The sequence below is a fragment of the Gallus gallus genome, chromosome 2 (genome assembly GCF_016699485.2).
Source record: "Gallus gallus isolate bGalGal1 chromosome 2, bGalGal1.mat.broiler.GRCg7b, whole genome shotgun sequence".
Lineage (NCBI taxonomy): Eukaryota > Metazoa > Chordata > Aves > Galliformes > Phasianidae > Gallus > Gallus gallus.
In genome coordinates this window covers 93,020,684-93,044,415 of record NC_052533.1, presented here as the reverse complement: position 1 = coordinate 93,044,415, position 23,732 = coordinate 93,020,684, and the positions used below count along the sequence as shown (strand labels likewise).

The following is a 23,732-nucleotide window of genomic DNA, read 5'->3' as shown; positions in this document are numbered from 1 at the left end:
CCTCAGGTGTGGAGAGAATTGAGCCAGGAAAATCTATGTAGGTCTGGAAGCTGCATGGTTAGTTTTTTGTTTTGTTTTGTTTGTATCTTAATGCTATCTATCTATTTATCTGTTTATCTATCTTTATGTATCTACCTATCCATCTGTCTGTCGTCTATCTATCTACCTGTGTAGGTATTTATTCATAAAATTACCTTTCAATATTATATCTCAAGTGATTTTTAGGTTGGAGCTACCTCTTCTGAAAGCCTGAACCTTTGGATAGGGTTTGGCATTCTTTGTACAGTATCTCCAGATTTATCTTAAATTCACCAAGGAATTTCTGGAAGACACTCAGTGTTGACTGTACTGCCTGAAAATTCCTTTACTGTGGAAAGAAATCTTTGCAATGTTGATAATATTTTCTATGAAAGCAATAATCTATTTTTCAGCTTGTAAAATCCCGGATCAAGATGTGTTTAAGACTTTGGATGCTTCAGTAAGTCAGCTGCTCCTTGTTCCAAGGCCTTTTACTTCTCTCTTTAAAGCTGAACAGGCCTTTCCAATTTTGTTGTACTTCTGAAACTGCTATGCAAATTCAGTTCCAGATGGCTTGCTGTACATAAACCTGTGTTTGTGTGATATTAACCCATTTAGCTTTAGTGAGTCCACACAACCAGACGCTACATGTGTGTAGAGTCATAGAACACTGATATAGACAGATAGATAACAACAAACATCACAGCATTCTCATGTTTTCTAAGCCATCCAGTTATTGCTGGACTAAATTTTGTCAACTAATATAGTCTACTGCTATAGGAAAGTATCAGATCCAATCTTTATAGTGAGCATTGACCTAACTTTCACAGAGGCCGATGAATGAACATGAACAAGTTATGAAACCTATGGGACTACATAGGTAGCTTAAATCTGTCTTTGAAGTATTTGGCATTTAATTTTTGATTTAAGACAATAGGAAAATTCCAATTGAGAATAAGTTGTAGATCAAGAGTTATATCACTTCAGTTTTAAAATACCAAAGCATTTTGATCGCTTTCAGATTCCTTATAATACTGCTTGTATTGCAGTGTTATCTTCAAGTTACACACTAAGCTTAAGCAAATAAAACCCAACAGTAGTGGATTTGGACAAAAGATCATTTTATTGGATAGCGTCACAGTTTTGTCTGGGATAGTCAATCTTCATAGAGGCTTGTACAATGTCATGTTTCAGATTTCTTGATGGAAATAGTGGTGATAGCATGCCGATGTTTTATTTACTGCACAGCAAAGCTTACATAGAGACAAGGATATATTAGCTTCTCAAGTTGTGCTGCCAACAAGGAGCAGGGGTGCTCAAGGACCTGGGAGGGCACATGGCTGGAACTGTTGACCCAAATGACCAAAGGGGTATACCACACCATATGAGGTCAGACACAGTGATGAAAGTGAAAGGAAAAAAGGAGGAAGAGATGGAAGTTTGGATTGATGATATTTGTCTTCCTAAGAAGCCATTTTCTGTGGTCTGCTCTGCTTTCCTAGGAATAGCTGAATATCTACCTGCTGATGGGAAGTAGGGAATGGGTTAATTATTTTTCTCTGCTTGTGAGCACAGCTTTTGCTTTACATGGTAAACTGTCTTTATATCAACCCATGGTGTTCACACTTCTAGCTTTTCAGTTCTTTTCTCCCATCCCATTAGCAGCTGTGTGGTCATGAACTGCCTGCTGAGGTTAAATGAGAACAGATAGCTTGTACAATGGTTTTAAAACCATTTTTCAACCTTTCCTAGAAAAAGGTAAATAAAATATAAGCCCCCCCTTTAAAAAAAAAAAAATCTTCATTCTCTTCAGTTTAATTTTCTTTATTACATGTTTTCATAAAGCCAGAGTAATACATGTGTAAAAACAAATTTAAAGTTCATGTTAAAGCAACATATTGATACGGATGAAAAGAGAATAAAGAAAAAAAAAATACTAATTTCTGTGCTGGTAAAATTCAAAAGGGCCAATTCTAGGAGCTGTCCTCAGAGTTGTGTTGCTGCTTTCACTTTTTTTTTAAACTCTTCTTTAAAAATATCTATTCCAGGAAAAGAGAGGGAAAAAAAAAAAAAAAAAAAAACCAGGAAAAAAAAAAAGACTTTAAAAAGGCTGAATATCTCGTGTAATGATGAGCAGCTTCCTGGCTGACATTGTCTGCCAATAGGTGATGAGCACTGCTGTTACAAGTCAGATACCACTGCTGAAATTTCCAGGTAAAACAAAGATAGCTCTCAGCAATTCAGAAAATAATTGTCACTTCCTTTCTCTTCAGAAAAAATGAGAAAAGAAAAAAAAAAAAGAGCCTTAGGAGGAAATGGAAAAGCAGTGATAGGTTGACTTAGAAAGTAACACAGTGTAATAATAATCTTTGAATTCAGATTGTATTCTTATCCAATTAATTCAAGGTCAATTTTCAGAAATCTCTTTTGGAATATTAACTTTTCTAGGGGAAAAAAAAGTGGGAGTTTCTGTCTTTGAGTAATGTGGGTGATTCTAACTTTCTTCTTCATTGACAAATCTTGGCTATATTGATATGCCATGCTATGTAATTGACACTGAAATAATAATGTCATGTGATTTTATAAAAAATGATTGTAAAGAGTGTAGATGGCTTACAGCATTGCAACAGAGCTCAAATCTAGATATTTGGTTAAAGTCTAATGTAGACTTTAGATTTATTTCCAAGGACAGCAAAATATTCCTCTATGGTTTTATTTTTTCCTTGCCAGAGTGTTTATGACTTTTTCTTGGAAACCTTATTTCTACTACTTCTGTATTTTAGACTACTTACTTATGTAATAGAAAATTAAGTTCTTTGACTACCAGAAAAAAATTTTCTTTGACCTAAAATATTACTGGTCTCTATTATCTGAATTCCTTGTCATATCAGAAAATACAGAAGCTGAATATAGAAGCTGGCACTATAGCTACATATGTGTCAAAATAACATTCTTGGAGAGAGAGGAACGGTTCAGATGCTATATGAATGTGAGCAGTCCAAACACAAACACGGAGCATATAGAAAGACTCCACATGCAGTGACAGCTACTGCTGTGGCCTGTGTGTTTTTCCTTGCTGTCACCAAGCTGGATGGGACTGTGTAGATTGTGTCTGATGAGCACAAAACATAGCTGTGACAAACATCTGGAAAGTCTGTCTTATGGTTGAGAGTGGGACTGCTGGATATGCCTATGGGTCTTCACAAGGTACTTTTGAACCTCTTTCACTGCAAGGTGAACAACACAGTACCACTTTCTAAATGGGAGTCTGATAAAGCCAGAAAAACTCTTTTAATTCCCCATTTTATCAGAATTCACAAATGGTACTGACAAAAAATGGAGTTCACTGGCTCTATATGAGCCTTTCTCAGGTGAAGTAGCAGTCACAAAATGTTCCCAAACTCTCTCATTTTCATTCATTTCAGGCCATCCTTTTGGTTGCAGTTACATGGGAGCAGACTCTCCCTTCTTTCATAAAACCCACAGAGGTGAGGTCATCCCATGTTCTCTAACAGTGTTCCCATGTCTCATTGCTCCATAGTCAGCATAGTCTGATCTTGGCCAAAAAAAAAAAAAAAAAAGCTAGAGAACTGTAGAGTGAGGATGTACTTTGTCACTGTCAAAATACAGGATAATTTGGAATCACTTAATTGCTATGAATTTCAAGACCAAAGGATTTAGAGGAAGGAAAGGATGGCTACATCAGATGCAGAGAGGAGAATCCGCCTTTCTGAGTCTCCAGTAATGCTTGGTTATCTCCTTCTTGTAAAGACAGATTCAAAAGGCAAGAAATTTTCTTACGCAATACTGCTTCTTCCTTTCCTTCTTTTTGTCCACCTCCATTTTTTTGCATCTTTTGTACAGAATCAGTAGTAAGATTTTGCAGTCATTCACGTGTCTAGAGACAATCTTGTGCAGGCACTTCTGGAGAACACTTGCTACTATTTCCCTCTTTGGTAAGTCATTATGTTCAGAAATCCTCTGCATGATGTCCTTGGTTAGTGACTGAGATGCTAAATTAGGCTTCTTCAATCATAGAATTGCTAAGGTTGGAAAAGACCCGCAGGATCATCCAGTCCAATCATTCGCCCTTCACCAATGGTTCTCACTAAACCATGTCCCTCAACACAACATCCCAATGCTCTTTGAACACCACCAGGCTTGGTGACTCCACCACCTCTCTGGGCCTGACCACCCTTTCAGAGAAGTAGTATTTCCTAATGTCCAGCCTGAACCTTCCCTGGTGCAGCTTGAAGCCATTCCCTCTAGTCCTATCACTAGTCACCCGAGAGAAGAGGCTGACCCCCAGCTCACTACAACCTCCCTTCAGGTAGTTATAGAGAGCAATAAGGTCTCCCCTGAGCCTCCTCTTCCCTAGACTGAACAATCCCAGCTCCTTCAGCCGCTCTTCATAAGGCCTGTGCTCCAGACCCCTCTCCAGCTTTGTTGCCCTCCACTGGACACGCTCCAGGGCCTCAATGTCTTTCTTACAGTGAGGGGCCCAAAACTGGATATGGTACTTGAGCTGCGGCCTCACCAGTGCTGAGTACAGGGGGACAATTACTTCCCTGTTCCTGCTGGCCACACTATTTCTGATACAAGCCAGGATGCCATTGGCCTTCTTGGCCACCTGGGCACACTGCTGGCTCATGTTCAGTCTAGCATCAATCAACACCCCCAGGTCCATTTCCTCTACACAGTCTTCCAGCCACTCTGCCCCAAGCCTGTAGCATTGTCTGGGGTTATTGTGGCCAAAGTGCAGGACCCGGCATTTGGTCTTGTTGAATCCATCCCACTGGCTTCAGCCCAGCTATTCAGCCTATCCAGATCCCTCTGCAGGGCCTCGCTACCCTCAGGCAAATTGACACTTCCAGCCAGTTTGGTGTCATCTGCAAACTTACTGAGGGTGCACTCAATGCCCTCATCCAGGTCATCAATAAAGATATTGAAGAGGACAGGCCCCAGCACTGGCCCCTGGGGAACACCACTTGTGACTGGATGCCAGCTGGTGGTGAATGGATTTAATTCCATTCGCTACCACTCTCTGGGCCCGGCCCTCCAGCCAGTTCCTTACCCAGCCAAGAGTGTATCTGTCCAAGCCACGGACTGCCAGCTTCTGCAGGAGAATACTGTGGGAGACAGTGTTAAGGGCTTTGCTGAAGTCTAGGTAGACTACATCAACAGCCTTTCCCTCATCCACCAGATGGGTCACTAGATCATAGGAGATCAGGTTGGTCAAGCAGGACCTGCCCTTCATGAACCCATGCTGGCTAGGCCTGATCCCCCAGTTGTCCTGCACGTGCCGCGTGATCTCCCTCAAGTCAATCTGCTCTATAATCTTCCCCGGCACCGAGGTCAAGCTAACAGGCCTGTAGTTCCCCGGATCCTCCTTACAACCCTTCTTGTAGATGGGAGTCATGTTCGCAAGCCTCCAGTCTTCTGGGACCTCACCCGTCAACAAGGAGCACTGATAGATGATGGAAAGCAGCTCGGCTATCACCTCCGCCAGTTCCCTCAGCACTCTCAGGTGAATCTCATCCGGTCCCATGGACTTGTGGCAGTCCAGCTGGAGTAGAAGGTCTCTGAGTGTTTCCTCCTGAATGGTGGAGGGTTTAGTCTGCTCCCTTGCCAAGGCTGCCAGGTCAGACAGTGGAGAAACCTGAGGATAACTGGTCTGACTTTTAAAGACAGACGTAAAGAAGGCATTCAGAACGTCTGCCTTTTCCTTATCCTCAGTGGTCACATTCCCAGCCTCATCCAGTAAGGAATGGAGATTCTCCCTGGTCCTCCTCTTACTGTTGATATACTTGTAAAAGAGTTTCTTGTTCCCTTTTACCCCAGCAGCCAGGTTGAGTTCAAGCTGGGCTTTTGCCTCCCTGATTTTCTCCCTGCACATCTTAACAACTTCTTTGTGTTCTTTCCGAGTTGCCCGTTCCTTCTTCCACAGGAGGTAGATTCTCTTTTTCTTCTGGAGCCTCAAGAATAGTTCCCTATTCATCCATGCCGGTCTTCTTCTGCACTGGCTCATTTTGTGGCTGAGGGGGACAGCCTGCTCCTGCGCCTTTAAGACTTACTTCTTGAAGAGCAACCAGCCATCTTGTACCCCTTTACTCTCTGAGACTGAGCCCCAGTGGACTCTCCCTACTAGTCTCCTGAACAATTCAAAGTCTGCCCTCCAGAAGTCCAAGGTAGCAGTTTTGCTGTTCCCCCTCCTGACTCCAGCAAGAATCGAGAACTCTACCATGTCATGGTCACTCTGCCCAGGACAGCCTCCAACTCCCCAATCTCTACATCTCCCACCAGACCTTCTCTGTTTGTGAACAGCAGGTCTAACGGGGCAGCTCCTCTTGTAGGTTCTCTTATCATCTGCATCAAGAAGTTGTCCTCCATACACTCCAGAAACCTCCTAGACTGCTTCTTCTATGCTAAATTGTATTCCCAGCACATGTCGGGGAAAGTAACTTGGTACTTCAAGAAGTACCATACTCTGTGGCTGTGGGGTTCAGGTGTCTCTGAAAATTATATAGGCAAAAGTAGAAGTACACTGCAGGTCTTGTATTTCTGATTGTGTGTCTCTAGATGCTGTCAAAGATGTCGTCTCCCTTGTGTCTGAGAACCTGCATATCACATGTGAGGTATCTGTTTTGATTAATGTTACTAAGCAAAGGCAAATCCACTACTGAAATTATGGTTACTTGTATGTCTCAGCATTTAAAATGTAGCTCTTAAAATGTGTACGTTTCAAGTAGTAATTCTCATAATTGAGGTATACTTTGTTTCCTAAAAATTCCAACTGAGAGTTTTCACTGAATGAAAAATACATATAATGTAGGTTTTTTTTAACTTAAAAAATTCCCATTTGTAGATTTCAACTGATTAAAAAAAAAAAAAAAAAGTTAAGAGCCAGGAATACCATTTATTATTCAACATAATTTGTTGCTTTTTATTTACTGAAAATATCCTGACATGTATATTTTTTTTCAATCTGTATAATATACAAAAGAACTGGTGATCTTTTCCCATTTCCCCACCCTTTCCTTCATTCTTCCTCTATTAATTACTCTTTATTGTTTAAATCTTACAAAATATTATATGCTACTAGTTTCATAGTTTTTTATTATTTAATTTCATGTATTTTCTGGACTAAAAAATTCTTTATTGTCATGACATCTGTAACCACCTTCAAAATTCTTTGTGCATATGAATGCAAGAATAGAAAACTCCTTCTTAATGACTCTCAGAAGTGGCTAAACATTGGAATTATATAAGCAATAATATTGCTGATATATTTTTTTTTTTTGTTCCCCCAAAAAGGAGTTCTTATATTAACCATCCTTTCTCATGAAAAATGGATCTCATCCTTCTGATGTTTAACTCAAAATCTAGCACTTTTTAATGCCAAATGATGGCTTAACATTACTTTTTACCAACACACCATCTTTTCCAGCATCAAAATGATGTACACATTTGCAAATTCTCATTAACTGAAAGGCTGGGTATCAGAAGTTACTTCATTCTTATCACTTAGGTTACAATTTCAAGCTCTCATTGATTTTGGTTTGACTTGTAACCACTTGTACTGGAATTCTGAAACTTTTAAAAACCTGATAAACCCTGATAAAATTTATACTTCAGCAAGCAATCAGGACTAAGGCAGACACCAGTCTGTCCAAGCTCTGCACTGTTTGCAATCTTGAGGCTCTGATCTTTCCCTCACTTCTTCCTTTCCTGATGCAGAATGCTCACATCGTACAGGGCAGTTCAATGCATTTGTCCACAGTATTCCTCTCTGAGCTTCCTTGCTGCCAGTACCCTACAGGTACCCCACTGATACCACTTCATCCTTACTTCTTCCATGAAATAAACTCTGACAGAAAGCTCTTCTCATCACTCCTTCATCTCCTCCTCAGCTAAGCCGTCACAGGATACCTTTTCCCCAGCTCTGTCAGTGTGTGTTGTCCAGCTCATTTCTGCTGCTGTGGTCCACTGCAAGCCAAACAAGACCGAAGCCTGTTTAACTGCAATTGCAATGACTACCTAGTTGCACCACAGAGCAAAATAGATATTTCCATCTGATCTCATCTCTACAGATGAGAAAAACTGTATCTCTGTGACCTGGTCAGGTCTTCCATTGATCAGCCATGCCCTGTCCCCCAAATCACAAGGTGCTTGATGTTCCCCATTCTTTTTATTAATTTATTAATCTATCTACCTATTCATTTATTTGTTTTATTTAAACACATTCTGTCATATTCCTATCCTGAGAAGTGCTATTGCTGAGTATTTAATATTCTGTGCTTCATACAATACAGGAAGTATTCAAGTCAGCTGAAAGACTCCTATGCATCTCAGTTGAAGTTTGATCAGGAACTCAAATCCCATTTCAGTAAAGAGGCTATTCAGTGAATTCCATGAATAGCTACAGTTTGCTTAAATCCTTAATTGCATGCTGTTGATATTAATATAATTTTATATTTTCAGGTTAAAATTAAACATGTGAGTCTAGTTTATTGAATGGTGTGTGCAAAACAATTTCTAAGATTTGTGGGTTTATTATTTTAAATTTATAAGGCATTGGCGTAGGAAAAGGCAGCTAAAGCAGAAAACAGAAAAGGGGAAATAATTCTGAAATGGATACACCTTAAGAGATCATTTCTGATTAAAAAAAAAAAAAGTAATAGATAGTGGCTACTTTTGTCTAAATAGCTTAATAAGCTTAAATGTGACCAAATTTTATCTGTCTTCTCTCATTTTTAGAAATATCTTGATGCAAAACAGACACAATAAGGTATACTACCAGTGAAATGGAAAAGCACAGTTCATTCAATAGATCTAGATGTTGGGATCTTAGAAACACATTTATTTGCTAATTCTAAAAAAACTTTGCTTCCATTACCCCTGCATTTAAAAGCAAGAATCATATTTTCTTCTTTAAAGGAAGAACATGCTTCTAGCATTTATCCAGAAATAACACAGACATAAATAATGAAACCTCTGTTCATTATGTTGACTCTGTCTCAGCTACTGAGGAAATGAATGCTTTAATATAGAACAGTAAGTTCTTTTTTGAATGAGAGCAGTTTGCACCGTATTTGTTCATGGATGACTGGAGAAAATTTCTGTATACTGATGAGGAAAAAGTACAGAGAAAAGCTACATGTTAGTGACATAGTTTCCCCATATTCTGCAATACATTTCAAGATTAATTAGCACTGTTTGATTTAAATACAGTAAGTATCATGGTTTTGTAATTTTGCTATTGGTATTCCACATCATAACATCATGTACAGCCTGGGTAATTAAAGGGTTAATACTCCAGTTCTGTGGATTGACAACTTTCCAGATACCTGCTTCTCAAAAGAGAAGAAAAACTACATATCCCAGAGGACCTTCTGGTCAGAGAAGGAAGATACGTCACAGAAATCACGGGATCTAAGTGTCGGGATCAGGCTCACACCCTCTCTGGCAGCCAGGTAGCGGGGTGGGTGTGCTTCCAAGCTGTGCACCTTCATCAAGTAGGCCTTTTGGTTTCGGAAACTTTCTCTCTCCTCTTTTATTTGATTTATTACCCTTACTTTCAATTAGATTGTATTATATTGTGTTATCTTGCATTCTGATATCATAGCTAGTACAATAAGTTTTCCTCCTTAGATCATTGCCACTACTCCATTCTTTTTCCCTCTCTGAGCCCAGATCCCATTCCCCTACCTCTTTCCCTTTTCCTTCCCTTTTTTTTGGGAGCCAAGGGGCCCATGGGGATGCCTACTGCTCCCCTGTCATGGGCATAGTTTTATCTAGATTGATCTAGATAACCCCGTGACAGTAATTTAGGTCTATTGTTTCACTGCAACATTTATATTTTTGCAATGATAACTCCAAGGAATGTCTTGTGAAGTACTGTTCTTCTCAATTAAAATAGATTTACCCTATTAATCATAAAATATAATCAATAGAGTAATTAAAATGTACATAATTGTATCTATTTGAATCATATAAGTTCCTTATTTTGGAGTTATTTTTCTGAAGATAAATGCCCAAATTTAGTCACCCTAAATGGATGTAAATGTGAATCATAAGATGAATAAATGAAACTCAACCTAAACTTAATGAACTTCATATACTGCTACAAATTTCTCTTTGACCTCAGTTTTGCTTAATTAGAGAACTTGACGTGGGTTGTGACTTCTGTTCACATTAATCTATTACTAATACTCCTACAATTACTGCAGTTTCTTGACTACTTGGTACAAGTTTGTTGTCTTTCTTCTTATATTTAGCACTATAGACCAAGGACTGTTTCTTTGCCTCACATGTTAGAGTTCTTCTCCTTAATTTAATTATAAAAATATTTAATTTCATATATATAATATTACTAATAAAATTATATAAATTCAACAGGCTTCCTGAATTTTAGTTAATGTGAAGTTGAACTTACAGTAAAAGTACCATAAAAGCAGACTTTCCACAAGTAAACAAAATAAGTCTCCAGGAAATTATTTTATTTGAATGTTTAATGAAGCATTGTTGAAAGTGAAGTGGGAACAGCAGTAGGAATTACACGACTAACTATTCTGTATAATTTTGAACATTTCCATCAATGAAACTAATTTCTGCCTGTTAAACAGGATATCTTCAAGAGACAAAATAGCCAAAGGAAAACAGCAAGGGAAATTTAAAACTTGCTGGCAATAAACATTAATATTTCTTACTGAATTTTTATCACTGGTGCCATGTGCCAAGGCATTCTTGAAGTGTTCTTATCCTGACTTAGAGGTGGTCCAAATTATAAAGGTGGTCATTTGCCTTCTAAATAAGGAGTCATGAAAATATGTTCCCTCCTTTACAATTTAATAGGGATATGATATGTACACTTCTGGGGACACAGAAATAATTCTAAATAAGATAGCTGATTATCCTTCTATGGTCTGTACATTACTAAATTGACCATAGCTAATTTTGTTTTCACATGGTTGGCAAGAGGGCAAGTGTTTTGAACCAATATGTTAAATGTTCCACTTCATAAATTGGAAACATGCCTGGTGTAGTTGATTGTGCCAGCTGGCTGATCTTCAGCATAGGGCACGTGTTCATTCTTTGTCTCATGGTATTATACTAGCCAGCTGTCAGTTGTCCCTTTTTAAGGCAAAACTAATCAGAATTATGATTAAAGGGACCAATTTTTTTAACTGATCTCCTCAAAGGAGGACAGAGATTTCACGCCAAACAGAAAACTTCTGTACTCCATTACCCTATAGACTATCAATCCTATTAAAAATTGAATTATGAATGAATAGTTAAATTTGGTGATTCAATGCATTTCTTTTACTTGCAGAAATGAAAGAAATTCAATGTATGTGGTGAACGAAACTGTATACTAGAATCTGAATCCTCATTTATTTAATAATGTTTTTATCTAAGAATGTCTCTGTTCTGAAATCAAAAAGCCAGATGGGAGGTATCTGCATGAAAAGAATCTTGTATAGACATTTACAGGGATTGAGGTACCTGTCAGACCTGTTTAATTCCTAGCCTTTCCTAGACACTGCAATTGACTTCAGTTTTGAGAGAAGAATTGAAAGTTTAAAAAAATGATACTGGATACTCTATTTGTTGAGAGTTCTATCTTTGGAGCAGATTTTTTCCTTTGAGAAGAGAAAACTATGGTGAGGTCATTTTTTTACAGTCAGGGCAGTTTTTATTTGAGCTAAGAAAATATTTTAGAAAACACTTTGACCTTTTAAAAATGACAAGTCTTTGCCCTTGCTACAAAGAGAACCAGCAGCATCCTGGGCTATCAGCAGGTGGACATAAGTGATACTTCATCTTTACTCAGCTCTGGAGAGACACATTTGCAGTGCTGGATCCAGTTCTGGGCTACCCTGTACAAGTGAAGGGCCACAGAGGTGATGATGAGAATTGGAGCATTTGACATTTAAGGAAAGCTGAGAGTTGGGACTGTCCAACCAGTAGCAGAGAGGGCTCGCAGGAATTTTATGCATGCATGTAAATACCTGATGGTGTGGAAGAGTGAGCCAGACTCTTAGTGATGCCTAGTGGCTGGACAAGATGCAGTTGACACCAACTGAAACACAGGAAATTCCACTTAAATATAATAACCTCTTCTTACATTTTTGTTTGTTTGTGTGTGTCTGTGAGTGCGGCCAAACACTAAAGTTGCCCAGAGTAGTTGCACAGTCTCCTCCACCTTTAGAGATACTCAAAACCCAATTGGACATGGTTCTGATTGACTTGTAGCTGACTCTGCGTGAGCAAGAGTCTTGGACTGGACAGTCTCAAGGGTTGCCTTTCAAACCTTCCAACCTCAATCATTCTGTGATGCTGTACAAGGTTTCAGTAAGGAGGAAGGAAAAACTATCAGTAGGAATTTTGTTCTTACTTTTTTTTTCCCAGTCTTTGAGAATGCTAATAGCTGAATGCTAATAGCTGAAATTTGAGCTGCACAGTGTAAGGTTTATGTGCTTAATAATGTCGAAGAATACGATTTCTTAGTTAATCTTTTTTTTTTTTTTTTTTTTTTTTTGACTTGTGGATCATCTTCACATCAAACATGATGTACACCAGGGATTCTGTCGAATTTTAATGAAACAAATATAATTCAGTGTTCATTTCTACAAGCATTCTGGAGATATATTTTAGATCCTAAATAGCTGTTCTGTAAAGAATTAAACTAATTAGGAAATACAGTCTGAAATAAGTTTCTTAATACTTTATTGGTCAAAATTGAATAGTTGCCTTAAAGACAAGTATTCTTTATACCACTTACTTTAGAGCTTTCAATGAAGTTGCACAAATAGAAAAAAAAGTCGTTTTTTTTTTTGTTTGTTTGTTTGTTTGTTTTTTTCCCCACAAATAGACTATCAAGGGAAGGATTTTGAGCTCATTTCTTATGGTACAAAGAATAACATATATATTTATTAATTGCAAATTTAAAAAAAGCCTCTTAAATAATATGAGAATGGAATTTCCTGGTCTGGTCCAGAAATTTTTGGCCACTGTCCTTGAATGAAAAGTATGTACATTTAGTTCATTATGTTATGTTGTATTATGTTATAATTATTGCACATTAGAAAGGTCTAAAAACATTAGAATAAAAAAGTAAAGAACATCTCTAAAAAATTGAAATTTGTATCCTCCTAATACTGCTATAATTTTACACCAGAATAAAGACTTCAGAAAATATTGTTTGAAAATATTAGATTGTTAAAGCTGAACTACTTAAAATGAGAATTCTCAAGTACTTTTTGGGGGAGGAAAAAAAAAAAAGATAGAGAACCCAGATCTATGATATTCAGAGCAGTTATTTAGAATCTTATTGAAAATGGTGGATTTTTTTTTTTTTCTGGTTATTTTGAGATTTGAAGTTCACATGGTACTCATATGCATGTAAGCAGTCAAATTATTCTGTCTCATTGTCAAATATTCTCCTATAAGCCATCAAGTCCACTATCTAGATTTCAACATGTATCTATCTTTTTAATTCAGTATGAAATACTGAATAGATACTTTGTATATTTAATAGGTAATATACAGAGCTCTCCATTTCTACAGAGTATTTGTGCTTTTTATTTTATTTTATTTTATTTTATTTTATTTTGGTATGTGATTCTAGGTTTTAGTTATTATTTGGATCATACTCTTTTTCTTCATAAGATTTTGACATTGGGGTTATCAGAAGTTACAGTTTCAAATCCTTCCTGACAAGAAAAACTATGATCCACTGAGTTAATATAGCTTAAAATATCTGTGACAATGTTTCTGCATGAGACTGAGAGATAAACTCTTTTAACTCAGTAAAAAGCTATTGGGACCACATTTTGTAATGAGGCAAATGATCAATTAATTGCATGAAGAACTTTTATTCTCTTCCAGAAAAGAAATTTCTAGCTCTAGGAACAGAGTTCAATTCTTTCTAGAATCACAAGAAACAAAGATACTCATGCCAATTTTTGACCATAGAAAATCACATTTCAGAAATAGCTGAGTATATTTGAAACATAAAAAAAGTTCTTACCTAGGTGTTAAACTATCAAACAATCTAAACTAAATTCTAATCATACTAAATGTTAATTATAAGTCAGAAGTTTAAGGGAAACTGAAAATGGAATGGTAGATGATCAAAAGTAAGTAATTGAGAGTTTAGTCGGTATCCAGTCAAATATATTTTTATTTGCCTATAATGGTTTCTCTGGCATAAAGTCAGTTCTCTGCACTCTGTAGTATTGCAGACAATCTTTTTCACTGTAAAACCATTTGGGGTCAGCATAAATATGTAATGTCTGCAATCTTTCAAAAATAAATTGGAACTTTAAGTAGAGACAGAAACAAGACCTTAATTTAGTAAAATAGTATAAGCCTAATTATTTGGGGGGGGGGGGGGGAGGGAGAGAAATGAGGGGAAAAAAAGAGGAAACATACATAAACATACTGACCTAACCTAAAGAAAGCAAAAAATGGCAGAGAGCTACATGAATAAATTGTGACCTATGAAAACCACAAAACTATTCTAGACAGAAGACAATAAACCACAGGGCATTTTACTATATATAATCTAATAAGAGCCAGCTTGAAAATCTCCAAAGAAGGAAAATTTCAGTAACAAAGGGAAAATATTTCTCATGGTGGTTTTTTGTTTGTTTGTTTGTTTGTTTTCCTTAATGTTCTTGATTTGCTTCATATATAAACTACAATAGGAAACCTTTTTTGGAAAACATCCAGATTGTGCTAGCTCCCACAAGCCTGAGGAGACATATTATGCTCTTAGTGTCAATCCTATGACATCTTTTCTTGAGAAATCTAGTCCCTGACAGCGTTATGTGGCTTAGGAGGGTATCAAGAAGTAAATGTAAAGGCATTATAGGTATTATAAAGCATTACTAACTGTTAGGGGTGCTATAAGGGTGACTACTTTGAAGATCAGGACAAGCTATATTTCCAGCTATCCCTCTTACACTCTCAAACCTCTAAATTGGAAGATATGTTTCAGTCACTCTGCAAAAGCCAGTTTGGCAGCTGCCCCAGGGGAAGGAAAAAGTGCCTGAGCATTTATTACAGTCTTCTCAAGAAATAACAGGGTTAATAATGTTTGATAAGCCTACGCAGAGTAAAGAGTGAAAAGAACTGATGCATTTTTAAAGGAATTGTCAGTCTCATTTGAGGCAGGTGCAATAGTCACCCAGAGAACTCTGTCAGTAAGCAATGTCATTAATAATGATTCATGGATATGGATATTCACAACAGCTGTCCTCACCTTTAAGTACCTCATACAATATTTAGAAAGTACTGGGAGTTATTGCAGCAGGGAAGCTACTAAATTGCTAGAAGGAAAAGCTGGCTTAAATTGTTTAATGTGCTCCCTCAAAACTAGTGTACTGATTTTTGGGAGTGAATCTCTCTTCCTCAGTCTGTCTCCAATAAAACTACTGTAAGCAAAATAAGCAACGTGCTAATCATCTAGACCACAAAACCTTATGATGCTGTGAGGTGTTGGCATCAACACTAATATATATCATCAGCTTACGTATAAGCTGTCTGCTAGCAGTTGTCCTTGTTCCATTAACATAGTAAAGAAACATATGGAGCAGTTTTCCAGGAACATCTTTAATTTAAACTTCAGAAGTACGTTCTTAACACTTCTTTTTTTTCCTCTCAGCTGCTGTAGTTCAAAAACATGAAATCATTCATGTTCTGATGCAGTAAGGGAATATTTCATTACCAGACTCTCAAAATATCTAATTACATTCTAATTACTCTTCAAAATGTGGGTACAAGTTATTAGTAACACACTCCTCTTGTATAGCACTTCTAGTCTTTACAGAGTACTAAAAAAGGAGCATTGAAATGACCAGCTAAATCTGCTTGAAAGTTATAGGCATTGTTTACATTAGAATGTTCAAAATAATTATGATTTTTTTTTTTTTTTTTGAAGGAGAGTCAGAATGAAGTGGCAGAGATACATCAGCTCTCTTCTCATCCTAATTTCCTGAATGACTGAACTCTGGGCTTGAACTCGATTGAAGGATGACCAACAAGCAAGAATAAACAATAAAAACTTATGACTCCCTAATTTCTGTAGCTATCGAAAAATATCTCTAAGCCAGGAACTGATTTATCTTGCCGGTACATATCTCAAAAGACGTTCTGTCACAACACAGATGTTTCAGGTCATGACACACAGACCTTACACCTCCACAGATTGTGTCCTTCTGCTATTCCTCAGTAAAGTAAAGGTGAGAAATTTTTGCACTGTTGGGTTTACATTCAGTCAATGGGATACAGTACCAACAGTGTGCCTGTAGGAAAAAAGTGTTCTTGCACCCTAACATAGGCATCATTCACCATCACAAATCTGAAGCCAAAAGCTGTCATTTGCAGTGGTGCTTGGATAGTAGTATGTGTGGATCAGGATAATTACAGAATAATACTGACAAACATCCTACTTCAAATCCTAGCTTCAAGCCTTGGAGAGACTACCAGAACCAGTAGCTGGAGCACTTGTTCTGTCACTGCTGACAAACACCGAGAGCAGGATCACTAAGTGATTCCACACTCCCTAGCATCTATTTAGGTAAGAGCTGAGAATGACAGCACCTAGTAACAGCATGCGGTTTAACAGCTGGTGCCTCATATATGTATATATCTAATGGTGCCACTTTGCCTCTCAGTAACTATTATTCATGCATGCTTGAGCATTCACTGCCTTCTTCCCTCATTCTTATCTTCTGCCATTTCTGAGCAGGCATAAGCACTACTTTCTGCCAGTTCATATGAAGATCTTTTTCCCTTTGTGTACTGACAAGCTATATTTCTCATTTTTCAACCAAAGATGTATTATTCTCAGAAATTTTTATTTGTTTAGCTTTAAATAAAATTCCAAATTTTGCTAGTAATATTATGTACAGAGAAAAGAAGTTTTAGTTGAAAACTGAAACACTCCTACTATGAGTAGATTTTTTTTCCTGCAGGACATGAACACAATGTTCACCAGTTCATTAAAGATATGTTTGATATAAAAGATGATTCTGTTGTGAGAAAGTTTCTAATATCTTTAACCTTTTCATTTGAAATGGGATCTGAACTCCATTGAGTCAGATCCAACATTATTATTGTATGCTGGGCATGTACGTTCTGGTCAAATCAGAGCCTTATCATGTTCCAACAGATTGCTATACTGGATGGCCCAAAATAATTTTGAAGACTCAATGACATCTCTGTATGGACATGTATAGACAAAGTAGGGCTATGTTTTCAGATATTCTACAGATGTATTAAAAAGGCAGACCCTGACTTATCAAAAACTGTGAGAGACAAGGAGTTTCCACAGGTATCCATTATATTCCACAGAATCCATTATAGTCTTTGTCTTTCATATGTTTTCATGTGCAAAAGACAAATCAGATTTGCTTGCTATCATTTCAGAAATGATGATTAGTGTTTATACTCCCAAGGCCCCTGAGAACTTTAAAGTCATTCATTACTGACTTAAACTGACATAGTTAAAAGAACTGTATGCACAAGTTTTCATTTTGTTCTGTGTTTTCAGCTCTCCCCTTGTCACCAAACACAGATACAAGCTTGCACAAGTGAAAATTGTAATAAATTATTTTCACAGGTGTGTTATACAGTATCACTGTTGTGACTAGACTGTGTAATGACTAAAGAAGTTCCATTTATTGCAGAAAACTCCTAATTCATTCTACTAGTTTGGAAATATGATAGTTTGGAAAGGTTTTCAATTTCTGATTTTTAATCTTTTCAGGTGAAAGGATTATAAATTAAACCCAGAGTGCAAGGTTTCTTGAGAGCTGTAATGTAAAATTATAACATGGTCTGTGCATGGTTTTCATGAATAGCTAATACTTGTACGATCACTTAATGGTAGGAAGAAATTCAGATTTAATGCTTTAACTTTTTAACTGTAGTAGAACTTAACACACTTCATGAATTCTCATGGAAGGAAGCACCATCAAATTTAGAAATCATGTCCTTAGGGTATTTCTATGCAATTGAATCTGTACTGGCATTTGTTTCCACATTTGTATTATCTGCACGAAAATTAAGGAAATAGCTCTCAGTGTTACGAATGTTCAAATCTCATTTGAAAAAGGATGAACGGGACTGTAGGGAGACTCAAGCATGGCTACTATTAATAGTGTAAAACTGGAACAGCTATTCCCTATTCTCATGAGGACTTATGCTACCACATTTTAAAAACATCAGAAATTCATAGAATCATGGGATCATAGAATATTTAGGTTGAAAAAGAAGATTAAGATCATCAAGCTCAACTGTCACCACACACTATCAAGTTTAACACTAAGCCATGTCCCTAGACACTACATACACACATCTCTTCAATACCCCCAGGGATGTGACCCTATCACTTACCCAGGTAGCCTGTTTCAATGCCTATCCCTATTTTCTGCAAAGAAATTCTTCATGACATCTAAATGCTCTGATATGTCCTATGAACACAAATCAATTACAAGCCTTCTGTCTAAAAATGCAACATTTAAAAATGAATTTTACAAAAAATAATACATTATGCTCTGTGATTTTGTTTTTATGCGTCAACTCAGATGTATTTCTATCACTACATATGTCAGCTAGTGCAGGGCAACAGCTGTTCCTGAAATCTGGTTTCTACCCTTGTCCCCATGACCCTGAGTTGCCCAACTGGCAGCTCTATCCAGAGCAGTGGTCCCTGAAAGCATCAGGTTCCTGTCCCTGAGGTAGAATACATGCAGGTCTGAGTTCAGACTGACAGATCTGGAAAGGCTGGGCAGTGCATAACCTGGCTTATTGGCAGGAGCCCAGTGGAGATTTTCATGTTTCCCATGGAGATGGTGGAACCGCCAAATTTTGCTGAATCAAAGTTTTCTGGAGAAAATATTGTTTAAAAGTGATAAAATAATTTAATTACAATGCTGTTGTTTTATAACATATTCAGGAGGATTTATAGAAGGCCCTTCAAGATTCAAACACAAAAATGAATCACTGCTTTTTTCTTTTAATATTGCATAGAACTGAGCTCATCTCTGTCATAATTAGAACTAAAAGCTGGACAGGATCAGTGAACTAATGGCTTTGGAGATCCACAGATCAACTGTACAGATGTGGAGAGTTGCTTCTGTAGTTTGCTTGGAACTAAAAAATATCCTAATCTTGGCCTCATGTGATGATCAACTTCTTTCTTTCAACTGAAGGTCTGCTGCCCTTCAGCAATCTTGCAAGATCATGTGATCCAACATATTTTCACATCTTATCTAGAGCAGTATGAGCCAACACAATGTGAGAAGCAGCACAGAAAGGCAGTACACATATCTGTGCAAAGACTGCACAGATATCCTTGGAAAAACACAGGTGTGTCAATGATAAAAATTTAAATTAAATTAAATTTGTGACAAGCATACATTGTTTTGTCATAGCATATTTGGTAATATCCATATTAGATTACCATGTCAGGCTGATCTAGCACATTCTGTAAGCTACATACTACATTCCACAAACAGTACATTACCACACTACATTTATAAAGATTTTTGACTTGTTTACTGGCTTCGCCTCAGCAATTATACTTCTTTAAATTTTGCTGACCTTTATTCCTTAGCGGTGAAAATGATTTTTTCAGTGTAATGAATACAGTACCTCAAAAGCCTCCAAATTTTAGAAAAAAATTCTGACCAGGTAGAAGGTGCGGAGAAGGTGTATATCTGCAGGATCTACAGTGCTGCCCCAATTCTCCTGATCAGAAAGTTGCACAAAAGTATATGAAACTTCTATTTTGGCCTGTGAGCCTGAATTGCCTTCAGTGGAAAACAATGAGTTAGGATTTAGGGATGATGAAAGTTTAGATGATGACTTAAAGTGCTGACATAGTTTTGGTTGGAGTTCTTCCAGGATTCTCTGATCTGGATGTAGTATATGGTCTATGATCCACTAGGTATTAGAGAATCTCTGTGTCTTGTATGAAATATTTTCTTCATTAAATTGTCTTTTTTTTAATTTTTTTTTTTCTAGGATGACTTCACTCATTGCAAAGAGGGAAGCAGTTTCCCAAGTATATAAAAAGCTAGCTGCCCATTCTATAAGTTATGTTCTGCTGCATTTATTTCTCTTGGTTCATATTAGAAAGGAATTCATGATGATCTGTTTCTGAGAAAGAACCAGTATTTCACAGGAAAGGAAGAATTCCTTAAAATTCAGCTTACAACCAGGTCTGTTCATTTAAAATGATCCAGCATCATTCTAAGTGACAGAACAGAATTTTTACATTTCCTTGGCATAAAAGGATATCTGTAAATCAACTTCATGGCAGAATGTGAATGAGTTATCTTTATGAAAGTGTAGTATAAATCTCAAATAAAAAGGCTTCAGAGACATCAGAGTATAGATTCAAAGAACATTCATCACATAGCTGAATCCTTGTTTAATTTACTATAAATATGTATAAATACATTACAAGTCCATTCCTCCAATAAGAAACCAAGAATAGAATGCAGCACATAGTACTAATGTTGTCTTAATGCAAATTAAACATTGAAATATAAAACAACAATGGCACAAACGTAAAGGCTGATCTGGACCTAAACCTAAAAGAAAATGCTTAATTCAGTACACCACTAAGAATTTCACTGTTATTAGCCTGAATGTTGAACTTTATTATCAGCTTAATCTCCTTCTCTTTAAGAAGAGTATTTCAAACATAATTTTTTAAAGTGCTAGGCTGTCATGGTTTTATGACTTACGCTATGTATTCCACATCATAACATCATATGCTTTCATGGCAAGTAATTGATCTATAAGAGTTTGAGTCTATATTTTTCATGCAGAGGTTTTTTCTTTGATGTGGAGTCTCAGATTCATGAGCTTACTATTGCAATGGAAAAATATTTTCTAGTATGGAACCTTTATGTCATATGGAACACTCTTTTGGGGTCTTCAATTTACTTCTGTTGACCTGGTCCTTGCCTTAGGTGCTCACATCTTTTAGATTTAAAGCAGCAATGGATTTACTCATTTTTAGCTTTTGAAAATTAATGCAAGTTCCTTAAACAGTTTGAATGTATAATTTCTCATGTTTAGTATGTGCTGTAAAGCAGGTTGTACAGCTGCAGCCAGGATGGATGTTAGGTATGCCCTGAGGCAGACTAGTTAATCTAGTTAAGAACCTGTTTGAAAAGATATGTTTGAATTCTGATGCATACAGCAGGAAAATATTTCTTTTTTATTGTGCTACTCTTGGGTTTATTGTGTTGGGAAGACTATGGGTGATATGTTGACAACAGTGTTTGATGAATCATAAAATCTGGGCTGAAATGCTTTAGAGCAATGATGCATTCAATATATTTTCTCTCTTTTGTAACTCACATACTATGGGCAGCACTATTTCCACACTAAAATAACATTTAATGATCATGGAAACAGAAGTCCTGATTTGTTTCAGTAAATACCTATTTTAGTACATCTGACAGCTAATCTCTATATTCTTTTATTCTCCTCTCTCTCAACTTTCTGCTGTAGTGGACATTCAGAGTAGAAGGGACCTTGTGCAGTAATTTGCCCAATAATTTGCCCAATGAAACATGCTCTGTGCAAATCGGTACAGGGCTCTTCCACAAGAGAATCTACTACTTCACAGATAGAAGCAGCTCTGCTCCTATTAATTTTAAAGATAATCATTAGATTCCAACTTTTGATTTTAAAAAGATAAAGTTCACTTTTTATTTTAGCATACAGTAGATAATTTAATACTGTTTTATAATTAATGATTCTGAATGATATGCAGATTGATTAAGAAGCAAGGAGATGAATTTCTGACTACTATTCATGTCGAGACACAATTTTTGCCCCCTGTTTCAATTTAAATCATTGCCAGTTAGATTAGATGGCATGATCTCACGTGAATAATATTTGCATGAGAATTTTAGCTAAATGTGTTTCTTATAACTAAAATAAAACCCATCAGCATTGTTTCATGGTAAACTATTAAAATTATTACACAGTCACTAGTATCTGAACACTGCTTTTCTCCGTCCAGTCCTTATCAATTCATACCAAGGCTGTGCAAAGTAGTATATTCTTAGGGAAAAGAATAAAAGCTGGCTAAATGTCATAGTTCTCAAATATTTGAGTGCTTTCATGCCAAGGGAATTTAGTGCTTTCAGACTGTCATAACAAGAGTGGTATAAATGAGAATCTTGACTTTTCTGGAGATAAATGTGGCCATCATTCAAAAATTATTTAAGATCACTTACTTTATACATGAACTTATAAGAACATTGATGTTCTCTCTTTACTACAAGATGAGAAATACAGAAAAAAAAACATCCACCACAAGTATCATTTTAGAATTTAAACCCTCCAAAAACTTATTTGCAATTGCCAAACATAGCAATCAGAACATTTTACTCCATACAGAGTTATATTTAAATGTAATGTTATCTTTCATGTTAATAGTAATGGTAAAGAAGTTTCAATGTCATTCTTTTTTTTAAACATGCAAATAATCAGATATGCCCTGTTTATTAAAAATATCTAAAGAAGACAAATTTGTGATAGGTTTTCCTAGATCTGGTTATTTATTGTAGCTGAAATGCAACAACAAATCAAAAAATGTATAAAACCAAAGCAAAACAAACAAAAAACTGGAACGCCAAAATTCAAAATAGCTCTCACAAAAACTTCTAGTGCCACAAGCTGTCCAAATATTGCATCTGATATCAAAGGAATTTCTCATCATTCTGAAACAAATCTTTCAGAGAACTAGGGGTACATTTTTTGGAGAAGAAAAAGGGTCTTCTGGACATGTACCACTTGAAACTCAACTTCATACAATCAAGCCTTTCATGCTCTACTGGGTAGAAACTTCTGCAAATACTATTAAAATCATTTAAAAAAAAAAAAAAGATGATGAGTACTCTTGGATGTCTTGGATGTTCACCTTTAACATTATAAGATTCAATTTGTTTAATATATAATAATAAATTTAAGTAATTTGATCAAATATGTTATTTGAAATTTTTGTTTAAGAAATATCAGAAATTTACTACGAAGTTCCAGCTATTCAGCGTCTTTAAAGGGCAAAAGAACTATGATGATTATTTAGATTGACATTTTAACCGAATATCAAACACAGCATATTTTTCAAATGCAGTAATTCATAGTTGAAGTAGAACACTGTTTTATAAAGGCAGTATTTTGGAGTGCAACAGGCCCTAGCTAGCTGCTAGCTGGTGGAGGGAAGGGATTGTCCTTCTTTGCAGCCTCATTTTGAGAACTGTGTGTAATTCTGGACACCACGATATAAGGACATATGAATAAAGAAATAGGTGTATTTACTTAAAGAGAAACAATCAGCATTATAAAAAGGACAGGTTTTGCAAATACTTGCTTCTGGAAATATGTGAGTACTGTTTTTTCAAAATATTTTTTTTATGTGCACCTTTATATGTTGAAATATGAAAAAATCCTTTGCCCAAACAATGCTGTGAAACTGTTTACTGATAAGTTACAATGACAAAGAAAGGAACAGTAAAATACAGTACTTTAAGTGATTTACTGAAATTGTGGAGGGCAGGGTTTCACCTTGTTTAAGAGTCACAATCACTGAATACCTTTCCTTGTTTGCCTACATTTCCTTTTCCAAAGCAGTCACCCACAAACTTCACATCTCCAGAAAGACTCTCTGCAATATT

At 36.4% G+C, this 23,732-nt stretch overlaps 1 long non-coding RNA gene across 1 annotated transcript in view; it reads left to right on the top strand.

The window, feature by feature from the left end:
• The window catches only part of LOC112531829, a 53,810-nt gene extending 30,448 nt beyond the window's left edge, over positions 1 to 23,362 (top strand). Inside the window, exons 3-5 of the long non-coding RNA XR_006938150.1 lie at positions 15,965 to 16,265; positions 16,488 to 16,603; positions 20,056 to 23,362. This is a non-coding gene — a long non-coding RNA (uncharacterized LOC112531829). The remainder of the gene's footprint in view (positions 1 to 15,964; positions 16,266 to 16,487; positions 16,604 to 20,055) is intronic.
• The last annotated feature ends 370 nt before the right edge of the window (positions 23,363 to 23,732 follow it).